General features: G+C 34.1%; 1 protein-coding gene across 1 annotated transcript in view; it reads right to left on the bottom strand.

Annotated features, from left to right (window-relative positions):
* The window catches only part of LOC117685257 (uncharacterized), a 75,999-nt gene that overhangs the window by 18,014 nt on the left and 41,296 nt on the right, over window positions 1-16,689 (bottom strand). The window lies entirely within an intron of this gene.

Here is a 16,689-nt window from a genome sequence, read left to right as displayed (position 1 = left end):
TGAAACCTGCCACTATAATACACACTTTCTATCTGTAGTCTCTGCATTTGTATATCAATTTTCCGAAATAGCACGGCTGACATGTTACAAATCAACAAATGTAAAGTCTACAAGTTTGTCGAATATTGACATGACCATATTTGGAAACAGTGACGTCAACGATAGAAAAGGCTAGCTGCAGGTAAAGGCATGCTGTTATCGCCGGAATGGGGACGGAATAAATAAAAAATATATATATTAGGTAGGCCTAAAATCGTATCATCTCTGGATAACAACCTTTCGTAGGAAGTATGATTTTTCGGAAAAATAAATTATGAGCTTGGTGTACATTTTAACAAGAGAATGTATAAAAAATGCGAGTAAAGAATTCGATCGGCTTCTGATATCTTCTAAGAAGTGGAAAAAAACTACACATAATGACTTTGTTTGAATATACATGTATATAGATATAAAAACATTCAACAAATTGGTAAAGTCTAGAGCTAGGTTGAATTAAGAAAATATCTCCAAAAGCTTCTAATCGCTACCACAAAGTTGAAACAAGACACCCCCCCCCCTCGAAGAATTACACGGAGGCGGCCAGCTAGTCAATTAAATAACTTAGTTGCAAAGTAATCGATAAGAAAAACGAAATATATAAAGACATTGGTTTTGAGATTTTGATTAATATGAGAAATCAGAAGCAAACCCCCTCTTTAAAAAATAAATAGAAATTCTAAAGTTAAGGTTAACGGTCGTGATATTAAAATGTGTATGAATTATTTTTTAAAATTATTTATTTTGCATTGTCGGCAATACATAGGAAAAAGGGTTATCATGCTCGTTAAAATTGGCATTTTTTATTTCAAGCAATTTTTACGGGATAAGAGTATGACGTCCTAAATGTCAGTTCAATACAGAATCACTTATTGAAGTTTTTTGAATAAAAATTTTCGGAGAGCTTTTATAATACAACTTTACAGCCACTTGTGAACGTGAACTGTTTAACATAAAGCAGCTACTGAATTTTGTAAAATATCGTCAATACAGTATATATTTTAAAATATCTTATAATTAAAACTCTACCAGTTCATATACGCTCAAACTCATCTGACCAACCCCGTTCCATACTTTTAGAAATCTAATTTCCGAAGAAAACAAAATCATCATTACAAAAACGTAAACATGCTTGTAGTAGTACTTTGAGCTTTAATTAACTAATATAAAACTTCTATTTTTTACAGTTTTAGATTGTTTTACTATCTATCATTCACTTGCACAACAAAATCATTTTGATATTTAAAAAAGTATAAATACATGTATAGTTATACATAACGTTTTCAGCGAAAAATTACCAAGTCTTTGCAAATCGTTTAGTTATTAGTTAAAACAAGAGAAAAACTGTCAATGTGACAGCAAACCGGGTTTTAATTTTGTGTGAACAGTATCCATAATCCATTTGTCCATACTGAATTGATACAAACTACCTATTCAGAAAAATGGGGTACTCTATATGCAATGTTTTTGCCAAAAGTTATTTTTTCATAATCCTAGCATTCTGCATACCTCTGATATGTGTTTAATTGATATGCAAAAGAACAACTTCCTATCTTAATCAAAGTACTGAAACTACTGATAGACGGAGGCATCATTTCGGCGGAAATTTAACTAATGAAAATGTATATGATTTTTTTTTATTTAAGGAAAAACAGCGCGCATACCGCTTCTCATGTTGGAATATACGCGAAGCGGTTTAGTATTATGGCAATTTAAGGTCGCGAGGATATGTTTCAGGTTGACATCAGAGTTAGGTAGATAAATTAAAATATTTAGTGCGGTTCTCTCATTTTAACCTGTTATATTATTACTTAAAGGTGTTTATTCTTTACAAAAAAGGAATGAGGAAATTATTTTGCATCACAAAAACAAAATGGGAAACTGTACATGTAATTAAATGCCTACAATCGAACTTAAAAATACAATGCAAACTATTTATGTACACATTTCTTTTCTTGTGTATATTTAGTTTAAGTTGATATTATTTCCTGTGTATAATGATTTGCAAACCCAAGGTAGAAAACGCCATATTCTAGAAGTTTCCACACCTGTTCAAGACAAAAGATAACCTCTAAATTGCAAACTATTTTGTCTAACTGTACACCCCCCCCCCCTCTCCTTTGTTATCCTACAGAAGGGGTTTCTTGATTAATGAGTGTCGTCGACCTATATATTCTCTTAATATGATCGTTATGAGAGAGAGCGAGAGCGCGCGTTTAAGGCATAATTTTACGTACATTCATTTGAAATATAGTAATATTTTATATTTATAAATTAGTATCCACAAAAGAATATAGTCCAATGTGATTTAATCCAGCATGCAGTTTCAGTCCGATTCCACGTTTTACCCCTGTTAATCAAATCAACACGCGAGGTGCACCAAGTGTTCCTTCCAAGATAAGGGAAAAAAGTTTTAATAGTTTTCATATCAAGAAAGGAGAACAGAAGTATGCCTAACAATAAAGTATTCTACAGTGTTTGATTTCAAGTAAAGAGAAAGGAAGCATGCCTAACAATGAAGTATAGGTATTCTACACTGTTTGTGATGTTTGATTTCTAGCAAAGAGAAAAAAAGTATGTATAACAATGAAGTTCATGTATTCTACACTGTTTCTGATGTTTGATTTCAAATAAGAGAAAGGAAGCATACTTAACAATGACGTATTATACACTGTTGTTTGATCTAAAGATTGATATTTTGTGTTTGTGAAGTTTAGTTCGTATACTTTTTTTTTCTCAACAGAACTCTCTCTCTCTCTCTCTCTCTCTCTCTCTCTCTCTCTCTCGTTCGTTAAGACTATGGACACAATAAACATACGTACTTTATTTTGCTATTTATTTTGAATTTGCGGAGAACTCAAGTTCAGTTATAAGGTACCAGTTTTAATGATATATATTACGGCTATTGTTTGCATCATATAAAAGATTTTCTTGTCAATTCTATCTGGGTTTTTTTCATGCGCAACACTCTTATCAGCCTGTAAATCACACTGACTTCCCAAATCACTTTCGGTTGGGGGGGGGGGGGCTGTAACGAGAGATACGTTTCCGCGGGATATTAATTGATAATATGCAAACGATATACGACAGAGACAAAGAAGCACACCATGTTTATTCATCGAATCTTATAATTATTCATTATTTCGTCCACCGCTAGATGGTGCTTAAGGAATCCTCATAATTTGACGTCACGGGCAAGTCAATCACAATATACGGAGGCTGTTAATCAGCTTCCGTCTAAAAAACTGTACGAGGAGTTATCCTGTACGAGGAGTTATCCTGTACTAGGAGTTATCCTGTGCGAGGAGTAATCGATACAATAAGGATACCTTTATGGCAGCCTCTCCCCCGCCCGCCGTTTTCACTTTTTCAATAACCGGAAAACCGAGTTAAAAATTTTCTCTCAAAATTCTTAGAACACAGTAGAAGCAATCGAGCTACATGGGACCTCACGGCGGTCTCCGCACCCCATGCCGATAAAAACATTTAACCCCCTTATGAAACCTATTGATCCGTCTCATCTCTAGAAAGGAGTACACATTAACATTTGTTATATAATTGATTAATTCCTAGCTTTCTGATTGGCTCATATCCAACTTTATCGAAAAAACAAAACGTTATTTCACCTGCACGTAACCAAGAAGGTCAATATAACATTTCATTTTCTCTACATTGGACTAAAAGAAGATAGCCAAATGAAACATCGCATTTCTCAATTTGTTCTGCTTTGGCTTTAAACTAGAACTTTGCTTGATGACATTCAATTAATATATGTCTGTATCAATTCGTCGATGAATTATATAAAAAAATAATTATTGCTCGTTTTTTTTCGATTAACACGATGATTTAGCTAACCGAGAAGTACAATATTCACCTTGCCTCCGGCTCGGTGAATATCGTACTCGGGTTCGGTGAATATTGTACTTCTCGGATAGCTAAATCATCGTATTGACCTAAAAAACAGCAAAATATAATATTCAAGTCTACATGTCAATTTTTTTTAAAGAAATAAGATATTAAATATTTCTTTTTAACCCTTATCGTACAGTACCATTATAATTATATTACAGAAATCAGCACATTCGTCATATCGAAACGAATTTTAAATACATGAACCTCTTCTTGTTTGGTTTAGTTTTAATTATAACTCAAATATTTTCTAAAAATAATGCCGGTATTTTCAATAGAAAAATTGTCGTTCATTAATAACTTAGTGCAAAAGTTTAGCTGAATATCATGTTTTTCGTCCATTCTGGCGATTACGGCATGCCTTTTCCCCGCAGCAAGGCAAATGCCATGTACGGTTATGTCAAAATTCGACAAACCTGTAGACTTTACATTTTTCAACTTGTATCACGTCTGATGTGCTATTGCCAAGCATGAAGTTTCAAATGCAGAAACTACGGATTAAATGTGTGCAGAGTTAAAGGTTTAATTAACTAATGAAAACAATTAAGCTGCGAAATGTGCATCTTACGAAGGAACCGAGTCAAATCTTACATGTGTTTATGTCCGAGGTTTATAGGTTACACGATTAGAATTATACACATTCATACTCAGGTTCACACACCAACACGATTGCATATTCGGATTTACAAGATTACATGTCTGGATTTTTGAACACGATTACCCTCCATATTATTTTAACAAAGCCCGGGTTATAATAAAATGTGTTCAGTTTAAATACATGTGTACTTATAATAAAAATTATGCATGACAGTTAATTAAGGAAACAATTGAACATAATTGATATATAGTTTGAAGTTTTAGATCAAATGATTAAAAAATTTATAGAGCGAATAATCTCCGTAGAGGTCAAAGTGAGGGTCAAATTAGTCTCAAGTAATTAAATTCATGTGTTGACAAGATTTGTGTTAAAACAATTTAATTGCCTTCTGTGTTGTTGATTACAGTGTGTTGTTGATTACGTTCTACTTTCCCAATTTTTTGTGCGTTTAGAGTGCGCTCACCCTGCGTTCACTATCGCTCCGCTCCTTTCGCGCTCACCGTTTACAAGACGCTCACATTGGGTTCACTGTGCGTTCACTTATCGTTTGGTCCGTTTTCATTTATTCTCAATCGGAACTCCAAAATGATAGGATCGGTCTTTGCTAGTCACAGCAAATGAGAAAAGAACCCGAGCGAAAAGGTGGAAACTTACATTAGACATAAAACATAATTTTAAGAAGAATTAAGTCCTTGAGAATTTAAAGTTCACATTTCTGAGCAGGCAGTGTCCGATTTTAGTTGTTATTTTTTATGACTTCAAAAATTGATACCGTTTTATGTTTTTTATCATTCCTATACAGAAGTCATTTAATATATGTTTGAAGAAATATGATGCGAATAATTGATAAGAAAAAAAGGTAGGAATGTTTTCTTTAGTAATACATTCCTTGACAATGGTTTTCTCGGGGTGTCAGCTTCAACTGTCACACTTCCAAACAGGCATTATTTTCATGATTTTTGTCGATTTGAAAATGGCGTAAATATGTAAGTAGGCAGTTACTGTGAAAATTTTAAGTTACACAATACATCGATTAATTACTACACAAATATATTTATTGATTCATTTAAAGACTTCAGTCGTTTAAAACAGAAGAATTCAATCAACGAACGATTCGAAACGTTTATAAAGAAAATTATAAAAAAAGAAACGGGCGTCGTATTTTTGTACTTTTCACGATTTATTTAATTCCTCCGATGTCCGAATACAAACGTATCCATTCTCGACAATAAACTGAACAGATCAACTTAACAAATGTAAGCTTACTAAAGATCCATGTAATTTTTTAGATTAGCAATAAATCCAAACGATTTTTCTGTAAATGCAATTTGTTTAAAGTGATTTATAAAGTAGTTATAGTTTTCTCAAATCGTGTTTACATATTTTGCCGAACAACTCAGCCGATTACGGTTAAACTCATTTAATTACTATAAATTAGGGAAAAAATTATGTAAATGTGGGTTGAAAAATACAGAAAAGTTCTTTTACTGCTTTATTTGTTATAATACATATATCTAATGTAATCGGTTATCTGTTCATTCACGTAATGGTTTACACTCCGCGTACGATTTAATATTCCCGTTGCACATATATTTAAGTTACCTCGTTCAAAAGAGTATTAAACATTTTTATTATTACATTACTCGATTATTTTTTGATAAAATTATTATTGTCTTAAATTTGGTTTCATTTAACTATTTTATTTCTAAACATAAATGGTTTCATGGTATAAGATATAGTAGTATTAACATTATTGTCTGACGTCAGGCATATCTAAGGTTTGAGAGTTGCATTCTCCGAAACAGTGCAGGCAATGGTAGCAAGCAAATATATCAATATTGTTCATGAAAAAAAGTAACCAATGCATGTTTAATGTGTCAACATTTACATTAGCAATCGGTGAAAATGTTATATATGTGAGATGAAGAATTGTATATCTTATATATTTTTTTAATACATATTTTATATATAAGTTTAAAAATTCAAATAAAAAAAATAGAGGTTCCACTGGGGATTGAACCCTGGCCGCTGGAAGTGATGACCACTGTCTTATCCAGTAGGCTACGGATGCTTATATAACAAGATGTGTTTTATTTTATTACATCATACTATTGTTAGTTAATCTATAGGAAAATGGTTTGAACATTTTGAACACATATGTGAATTAGTATTATTTTGATAATGATAATGTAAGGTACTTTTCATATAGTGTATGGATATTAATAGTTTTTCTTGAAAGCAATTTTATAAAGAAATTGATTTTGTTAGATTTTCAATTATCATAGAGATTATAAATTTCGGACAATAGCCATTTTGTTTGTGACCATTGCTGAGGCCAGTTGTGAGTTGAGAAAACTTTTGTAAGTAAAATAATTGTACTGCTACTATATTGTATTGAAGTAAAGTTAGTTTTTTTTATCAGTAATTATATCAAAGTAATCATTGTATCACAGATGAGAGTATATGTTGAAATTATCAAGAAAGTTTACAAAGTTTAAAGGTTTCACAGTGAATTGTACTCATGATTTGAATACAGACTAATGTTTGAAAAGGGTACAGTGATATTGATTTTACATATATTTTTTATACAATTATAGACATGCATATTTTGCATAGTTACATGTCTAAATGGTTTGTTTCAGATATTATCTACCAGTACATGTAATACAGTTCCTTTCACCCTTATTTGGGGTAGGTACATGTGTACTTGAGAAATTATTGACTATGGCATTTACATATTGTCAGAGTATATTTTTAATCTGCAACATTGCATATTCAATATTGTAATAGGGTTATTTCTTTTTATGACCATCATTTATTAAATATAAGATAATTAGAAAAACAATATTTCGTAATTGAACATATGTGTCATTATAGTAATTGAATCAATTGTGATGCTTTATGATTGTGAAGTTTATATGTGTATTATGTTTTGTAGGAGCGTCACCATAATAATAATATCAACAATAAACGAAGTACATCTATACCATACTCGTTTGTTACAATGGTGTCAGAAGTGGGATTTCGATGATGGCTCACCAGACTTCTTCACTGATGTTGAGGAGAGGAACTTACAACATTTTATGAAGAGCTGGGACATCGAATCAGGATAGAGATTTGGTGACGTCGAGGAACATTTCGTTACTATAGTTTATAGTGTATGTGAAATCAGCGATGGATCCTGCAATTGAGGCCGAGTTTAAGAAAATGAAAGAGAAGTTTACACTTATGGAGCTTGCCCAAAGTCAACTGAAGCAGAAACAGCCTACCGTATACATCAAATCTGAACGAAAACTGAGTAAGTTTGCAGGAAGACCTGAAAATGACAGTGATCCGGATGTAGACGATTGGCTAATGGATATGAGAGAACATATACTGAGTATTCCATCAACAGAAGGAAAAATTGAATTCATCAATGACCACCTCATTGGATCTGCTAAAACAGAAGTTCGTCTAAGACCAGCAGAACTGAAGAAAACTCCAGAGAATATTCTTAAAATCATTGAAGACACTTATAAAGTGCAAGATACTGTAACTCAACTTCGTCATAAATTTTACGAGAGAAAACAGAACGATGGTGAAACATTAGAAATATATTATCTGGCTCTCATGAAATTAGCGTCATTGATTGCGAAGAAAGAGGGTTGTGATATGAAAACCATGGACAAAGTTGTGACAGATAAATTCATAGATGGTATCATGGATTCACAGATCAAGAGAGAAGTGCGTCGATTTGCATTTGAAAACCCTTAATTACCGTTTATTGAATTCAGACAGAGGATGCTACAGTGGGTTGATGATACACCATCAGTTAAAGTCAACAAAGTATCAACTGAAACTCCGATCAGCGAAGATCTGTTAGAACTTGTGAAATGTCAACAAAACATGTTAGAACACCAACAGAAACAAATAGATATGCTGATGTCCATGACAAAACAGAAACCAAACTATTCTCCAAGATACAGGGGCCAAAACTACCGAGGTTATTCTAACAGAAGAGGACATGGAAGAGGATATTATAATAGCGGAAGAGGATATTATAATCGTGGAAAAGAAGAAGGACCAATGAATCACCCAAAAGGCACACCCTCTCAGTGGGGAGTCTAACTGATGAGGGGCCACTCAGGAAAGACTCTGAAACAGATTTGCAACACCAAAGCATTCAACGTGAAATCAGTATTTCAAAGTGTCCTACAACAAAAGTAAAACTGAATGGACTAGTTAATGTAACATTTTTATTAGACACGGGATCAGAAGTCTCTACATTGAGTGAAACTGTATATAGAAAATTCTTTCCAAACGTTGAACTTAGAGATACTCAAAGACTCCTGAAACTAGTTGCTGCAAATAATACTGTCATTCCATACCTAGGCTATGTAGAACTTGACATTGAACTTTTTGGTTGTGTATTTCATAGTGTTGGATTTCTTGTATCCAAAAATACTAATTCCAGTTCTGTCCAAGGAATTCTGGGATGCAATATTCTGAAATATGTTAACCGTGTTTTGAAAACTGATAACACTACACCTGCGTACATTAACAGAGAAGAAGAAGAAAACTGGAACAGAATATCAACAGTGTTTGATTTAACAGAGAACTGTGATCGGTTATCATTTGTGAAAGTGGCAGGAAAAGAAGACATTTTAATTCCAGCTTGTTCAATGAAAGTCGTCATTGGTTCAACGCGTCAAAATCGGAGAGGAGAAGAAATGGTAGCAGCTGTTCAAGCGATTCAAGGAGCAACTGGATCATTACCACGAAATATTTCTGTAATAGACACACTAAGTGAGGTAAAGAATGGAAAGATTCCTGTTCGTGTCTTAAATTTAGGAAACGAAGATATTTGGCTAAAACCCAAAAGCAGAATTGGAACTTTGCATAAAGTAGAAATAGTAAAGTCAACAGAGGATCATTGTGATATCGATGAAAAAGCAGAAGACAATATTAATGTGAAATCTGATGTAGAATTCCACATTGGTGATGTAGACTTTACTGAAAAACAGAAAGCACAGTTTGACGCCCTATTAAAGAAACATTCCAATGCATTTTGTCAAAATGATTCTGATTTGGGACATTCATCTCTAGTTAAACATTCTATCAAATTAACTGACGAAATACCCATTCGTGTACCACATAGAAGAATTCCACCCAATCAACTGGAAGAAGTGAAACAACATTTGAGTAAGCTGTTGGATCAAGGAATTATTAGAAAAAGTAACAGTCCTTTCGCATCAGCCATTGTTATTGTCCGCAAGAAGGATGGAAGTATAAGGCTATGTGTCGACTATAGACAATTGAACAAGAAGACCATCAAAGATGCATACCCCCTTCCGAGGATAGAAGAGACTCTTGACATGTTACATGGTGCTAAGTACTTTAGTTCCATAGATTTGGCACAAGGATACTATCAAGTGGAGATGGATGAGGAATCAATTCCCAAGACAGCATTCAGATTTGGAACCGGAGGACTCTATGAATACCTTCGCATGCCTTTTGGCCTGTGCAACAGTCCAGCCACTTTCCAGCGACTGATGGAGGCTTGCTTTAGTGAAGAAAATTTTGAAATTCTGTTATTATATCTTGATGACATTTTAGTTTTCTCAAAATCTATCGAAGAACATTTTGCTAGACTCGATATTGTGTTTTCTAAACTTAAACAGCATGGACTCAAAATGAAACCTTCAAAATGCTGGTTTTTCCAAAAATCTGTTAAATATTTAGGACATATTGTATCATCTGAGGGAATTTCTACTGACCCAGATAAAACAGCAGCTGTGAAATCGTGGGCTAAACCAACTACAGAAAAAGAATTGAGATCTTTCTTGGGAATGGCTGGTTATTACCGCCGCTTTGTGAAAGACTTTTCCAAAATCGCAAGACCTTTACATGAACTTACATCTGGTGGAAAGAAGTCGACAAAGAAAAAGAAAGTGAAACGGATTTCCATTCCAGAGTCGTGGACAAAATAATGTGATGATGCATTCGAAACTCTAAAACAGAAACTTACATCTTCGCCAGTACTTGGATATCCTGATTTTAAACGTGAATTCATCGTAGAAACTGATGCAAGTATGGATGGTCTTGGTGCCGTGTTATCACAAGAACAAGAAAATGGCAAAGTTGTTATTGCCTATGCATCAAGAACACTTCGACCGCAAGAACGAAACATGAACAACTACAGTTCCATGAAGTTAGAGCTACTTGCTCTGAAATGGGCCGTAACAGAGAAGTTTCGTGATTATTTACTTGGATCTCGATTCATAGTTTATACGGACAACAATCCATTGAGTTATCTTCAGACTGCAAAGTTAGGAGCTACGGAAATGAGATGGGCTAGCCAATTAGCACAGTTCAACTTTGAGGTGAAATTCCGATCTGGAAAATCGAATCGAAATGCTGACGCATTAAGTCGAAAACCTATTCCAAAAGTTAGGATTGTGACATGTCATTCTGAAACTGCAGTTCAGAGTATCGTGTGTAGTTCCCCATTGATGGATTTATCGAAGGAAATATCTGTTACGCCTACTTCTGTTAACGCCATACATGCAGAATCAAGAATAGATGCTACATCAACGTTACCAGGATATGAAACAGCAGAAATAGCGTCATTACAACAGAATGATTCATTGATTAGCCGTGTTATTTACTGGTTGAGGTCCTCTACCAAACCGACTACAGTACAGTTGAAGCAAGAAAACAAAGACGTTAGGAAACTTCTGAAACAAAGAGACAAATTAAAGTTTGAAGAAGATATCTTGTATCGAACCATAGAAATGGAAACTGGATTAATAACTCAACTTGTGCTTCCAACCATATTGAAGGATCATGTGTTAGAATCTCTCCATAACCATGCAGGACATCAGGGATGTGAAAGAACACTATCGTTAATTCAGAAACGGTGCTACTGGCCAACCATGGTGAAAGATGTAGAACTGTATTGTAAAAGCTGTGAAAGATGCATGGTAGCCAAAGCTCCTATTCCATCTATACGAACACCGATAACTAGTTTACTAGCATATCAGCCACAGGACATTTTAGCGATAGATTTTACTATAATGGAACCTTCATCTGATGGCAAAGAGAATGTGCTTGTCATGACAGACATTTTTAGTAAGTTCACACAAGCTGTTCCGACGAAAGACCAAAAAGCACTGACAGTGGCAAAAGTTCTTATCAAAGAGTGGTTTTTCCATTATGGCATACCAAGGAGAATTCACAGTGATCAAGGGAGAACATTTGAGAGTTCCATCGTCAAAGAACTTTGTGATATGTATCATGTTTCCAAAAGTAGAACCACCCCATATCATCCGGAAGGAAACGGACAAGTTGAAAGATATAACAGAACTATGCATAATTTGTTAAAGACCTTATCACCAGAACAGAAACGGAAATGGACAGAACATCTACCAGAATTAGTGTACATTTACAATTCAACGATTCATTCGTCAACTGGATATACGCCATATTTTCTCATGTTCGGTCGTGAACCAGTGTTACCCATTGACCATTTGTTAGGAATATCTACTCCAGACCCAGACAGCATCGATAAGTACCTTTCCAACCATAAAGAGAAACTTGGAATTGCATTTAATCACGCACGGAAAAATTTAGAGGAAAACGCAGAGAGAAGACAAGAACATTATAACAAAAGTGCAAAAGAAAGTGTTATTCCTGTAGGAACCCGAGTTTTAACCCGAAATCGTGTGCAAGGAAGAAATAAGATTCAAGATGTGTGGGACCCCACTCCTTATAAAGTCATTAGTGCATTAAGTGATAACGTATATTCTATTCAGTTTGCAGATGGTTCAGGACCAGTGAAAAATTTGAACAGAAGAGAAATTCTTAACACCGGTGAAATTATTACAGAGGAACCAGATGTGGAAATTCCAGTTACAAATTCTGATGACTCCGATGAGGAAGATTCCTATTTCAAGGTGATGCATTGCGACCAAAATGAAGATATCGAAGAAGAAACAGTAAATACAGGAAGTGATACAGAACAGCCAACTGTTCTGCCAAGACGTTCCACGCGAGCTACCGCTGGAAAACATTCAAATCCGAATCGTCTTCCTAAATCTGCTGTGTCTGTACAAAGGACTGTGATTCAAAACAGTTGTTAACTTAGGAACTGCATTGGCAACAAAGTTGAATGAAGCGTGGAAACAGTATTAATTGTGTATTACTTTCATGCTGTATAAACTGTTCATATGAATGAATTTTTTTATGACTGACTGGAAATATTTTTTTCTCACCTCATAATGTATTCATCCTGTTTTATAACAAAATTTGTTCCATTGCTGAGGGCAGCAATAACAAAGTGGGGGAATATGTGAGATGAAGAATTGTATATCTTATATATTTTTTTAATACATATTTTATATATAAGATTAAAAATTCAAATAAAAAAAATAGAGGTTCCACTGGGGATTGAACCCTGGCCGCTGGAAGTGATGACCACTGTCTTATCCAGTAGGCTACGGATGCTTATGTAACAAGATGTGTTTTATTTTATTACATCATACTATTGTTAGTTAATCTATAGGAAAATGGTTTGAACATTTTGAACACATATGTGAATTAGTATTATTTTGATAATGATAATGTAAGGTACTTTTCATATAGTGTATGGATATTAATAGTTTTTCTTGAAAGCAATTTTATAAAGAAATTGATTTTGTTAGATTTTCAATTATCATAGAGATTATAAATTTCGGACAATAGCCATTTTGTTTGTGACCATTGCCGAGGCCAGTTGTGAGTTGAGAAAACTTTTGTAAGTAAAATAATTGTACTGCTACTATATTGTATTGAAGTAAAGTTAGTTTTTTTTATCAGTAATTATATCAAAGTAATCATTGTATCACAGATGAGAGTATATGTTGAAATTATCAAGAAAGTTTACAAAGTTTAAAGGTTTCACAGTGAATTGTACTCATGATTTGAATACAGACTAATGTTTGAAAAGGGTACAGTGATATTGATTTTACATATATTTTTTATACAATTATAGACATGCATATTTTGCATAGTTACATGTCTAAATGGTTTGTTTCAGATATTATCTACCAGTACATGTAATACAGTTCCTTTCACCCTTATTTAGGGTTGGTACATGTGTACTTGAGAAATTATTGACTATGGCATTTACATATTGTCAGAGTATATTTTTAATCTGCAACATTGCATATTCAATATTGTAATAGGGTTATTTCTTTTTATGACCATCATTTATTAAATATAAGATAATTAGAAAAACAATATTTCGTAATTGAACATATGTGTCATTATAGTAATTGAATCAATTGTGATGCTTTATGATTGTGAAGTTTATATGTGTATTATGTTTTGTAGGAGCGTCACCATAATAATAATATCAACAATAAACGAAGTACATCTATACCATACTCGTTTGTTACATATAGGATGTAATTGGCAACAGTGAGCAAGAATTTTCAAGTAAAAGGGCTGTACACCATGAACTTGTGTATATGGTGTTATCCTGATTTAAAAATAGATTGCCATATGGCAGGGGTGTCAACGGAACAAGTTGTTACACATTACGGTACATGTACAAAGCAAGTATAATTGATGTTGGATTAACATCACTAACAACGAATCATCAGTTTGAATTCAACCAATATGTATTCATGTAGCTGGAGTATTTGCTGGAGGAACGAATTTGCCGAAGCGTGGTGTGACTCGATTTTCGATCAATCTCGCGAGTTCATTCATCTTTAAAAGGTGTACTAAATGCGCATTAAGCAATTACAACTCAAGTGTGTATAAATGTATATATTAATTCAAAACATTTCTTCTGAACATTTGATGCAAAGTATGATTTAACAAGAGGCCCAGGGGCCACATCGCTCACCTGAGCAACAATTGCCTTAATTCTGATCAAATTAGCATTACAGTACCAAAATATCTTGACAACTGAGTACAGTAGATCTTGTGGCCCCACCCTACCCCCGGGGACCATGATTTGAACAAACTTGAATCAACACTTCCTGAGGATGCTCCCATTTTAATTTGAGCTTTTCTGGCCTAATAGTTTTTAAAAGAAATTTTTTTAAAGATTTTCTCTATATATTCCTATGTAAAACTTGATCCCCCAATTGTGGCCCCACCCTACCCCCGGGGACCATGATTTGATCAAACATGAATCTACACTTCCTGAGGTACTTCCATTTTAATTTGAGCTTTTCTGGCCAAACAGTTTTTGAGAAGATTTTTAAAGATTTTCTCTATATATTCCTATGTAAAACTTGATCCCCCAATTGTGGCCCCACCCTACCCCCGGGGACCATGATTTGTACAAACTTGAATCTAAACTACATGAGGATGCTTCCATTTTAATTTGAGCTTTTCTGGCCAAATAGTTTTTGAGAAGAAGATTTTTAAAGATTTTCTCTATATATTCCTATGTAAAACTTGATCCCCCAATTGTGGCCCCACCCTACCCCCGGGGACCATGATTTGAACAAACTTGTATTTACACTACATGAGGATGCTTCCACTCAAATTTGAGCTTTTCTGGCCAAATAGTTTTTGAGAAGAAGATTTTTAAAGATTTTCTCTATATATTCCTATGTAAAACTTGATCCCCCAATTGTGGCCCCACCCTACCCCCGGGGACCATGATTTGAACAAACTTGAATCTACACTACCTGATGATGCCTCCACACAAGTTTAAGCTTTACCGGCCTAATAGTTTTTGAGAAGAAGATTTTTGAAAAATACCAACAAATTTTCAATAATTCTCAATTATCTCCCCTTTAAAAAGGGTGTGGCCCTTCATTTGAACAAACTTGAATCCCCTTCACCTAGTGGTGCTTTGTGCCAAATTTGGTTGAAATCTGCCCAGTGGTTCTTGAGAAGAAGATGAAAATGTGAAAAGTTTACAACGACGACGACAACGACAACGACGACAGACAACGGACAAATTGTGATCAGAAAAGCTCACTTGAGCCTTTGGCTCAGGTGAGCTAATAATATAGTTGTAAAAAAAAACTAGAGCAGCGCTCGTGGCAAAGCTTCGAGTAGGTCTTCCGTTGTTGCTGCGAGTTGAAAATATATGTGATATGGTGTCAAACGATTATAATGACTAAACGTTCAGTTCTTTTTTGCTATAAAAACGTGTTGTGATTGAATGCCTGTATATAAAACGTGTTTTTAAAAGGAAGAACATTTTTTAGGAAAACTATTTGTCGAACACAGTTTATGTAATCCTAACAAACACTCTTTAAAAAATTAGATGTTTATTGGCGAGTTAAATTTTCAGAGGGTAGCATGCGTTGTTAAAAACAGTATGTACTCATGATTCATTTCAGGAATTGTGATTTTTAAAAACCGAACCCGCCTACAAAACACGTAACCTTTTCTCTTAAATAACTTCTTTATCTAAATATTTCTAAATTTTTGAAGACTATGTGCAATGTAGAATTGTTGCGTGCTGACAGAATTTACAGACCCTGAAACGTACTACTACTGAGGTGTTTTACATTACTTAAAACTGTTTGTGATTGGTAAAACTCTCTTGTAGGTATTTTCATGAAAAAAAAATGTAGAAGAAATGATATACAATGTACTTTTTACGATTAAATTAATTTTTAACAATTAGAAGAAAGGTATATGTATTACATAAAAAAGACGACTAGTTACAAAATACATGTATATATAACGTTTTTATCCGATGTTTCAGTACTGGTACAATATTAAAATTCGCCATTTATATAAAATATTAAATACAGTAAGCAAAACATGATTTCTATTGGAAAAAACCTAAATCAACTTTAACTTGCACGATCATGTTTTGATAAGCATGTAACTGCATGGACCCTGAGGTCAAGCCGGATGCTATGGGGAAAATTCAACCTGCGCATGAGCTATCCTGGTTCCTGTGCGTAATGTTTAGCTAAGGGAACCAGGCTAGCACACCTTTATCTGAATCTGGATCGGGATTCCATGCCATATGCACATATAAGTTCATAGGCGCTATAATTGTAAAGTTGTCGGTAAACAGTACAGCAACAAAGTACTCCTTTTAAGAAATGATCAGCATTTGATATAAACTGTCAGTATTATGAAATAAGGTATTGTTATGCCGAAACTACAACATGCATCAAATAGCATAATTTGCAATGTTT

The sequence above is a fragment of the Magallana gigas genome, chromosome 1, assembly GCF_963853765.1.
Source record: "Magallana gigas chromosome 1, xbMagGiga1.1, whole genome shotgun sequence".
NCBI lineage: Eukaryota > Metazoa > Mollusca > Bivalvia > Ostreida > Ostreidae > Magallana > Magallana gigas.
Note: the sequence above shows the minus strand (reverse complement) of the source record. Positions and strands in the feature narration are given on the sequence as shown.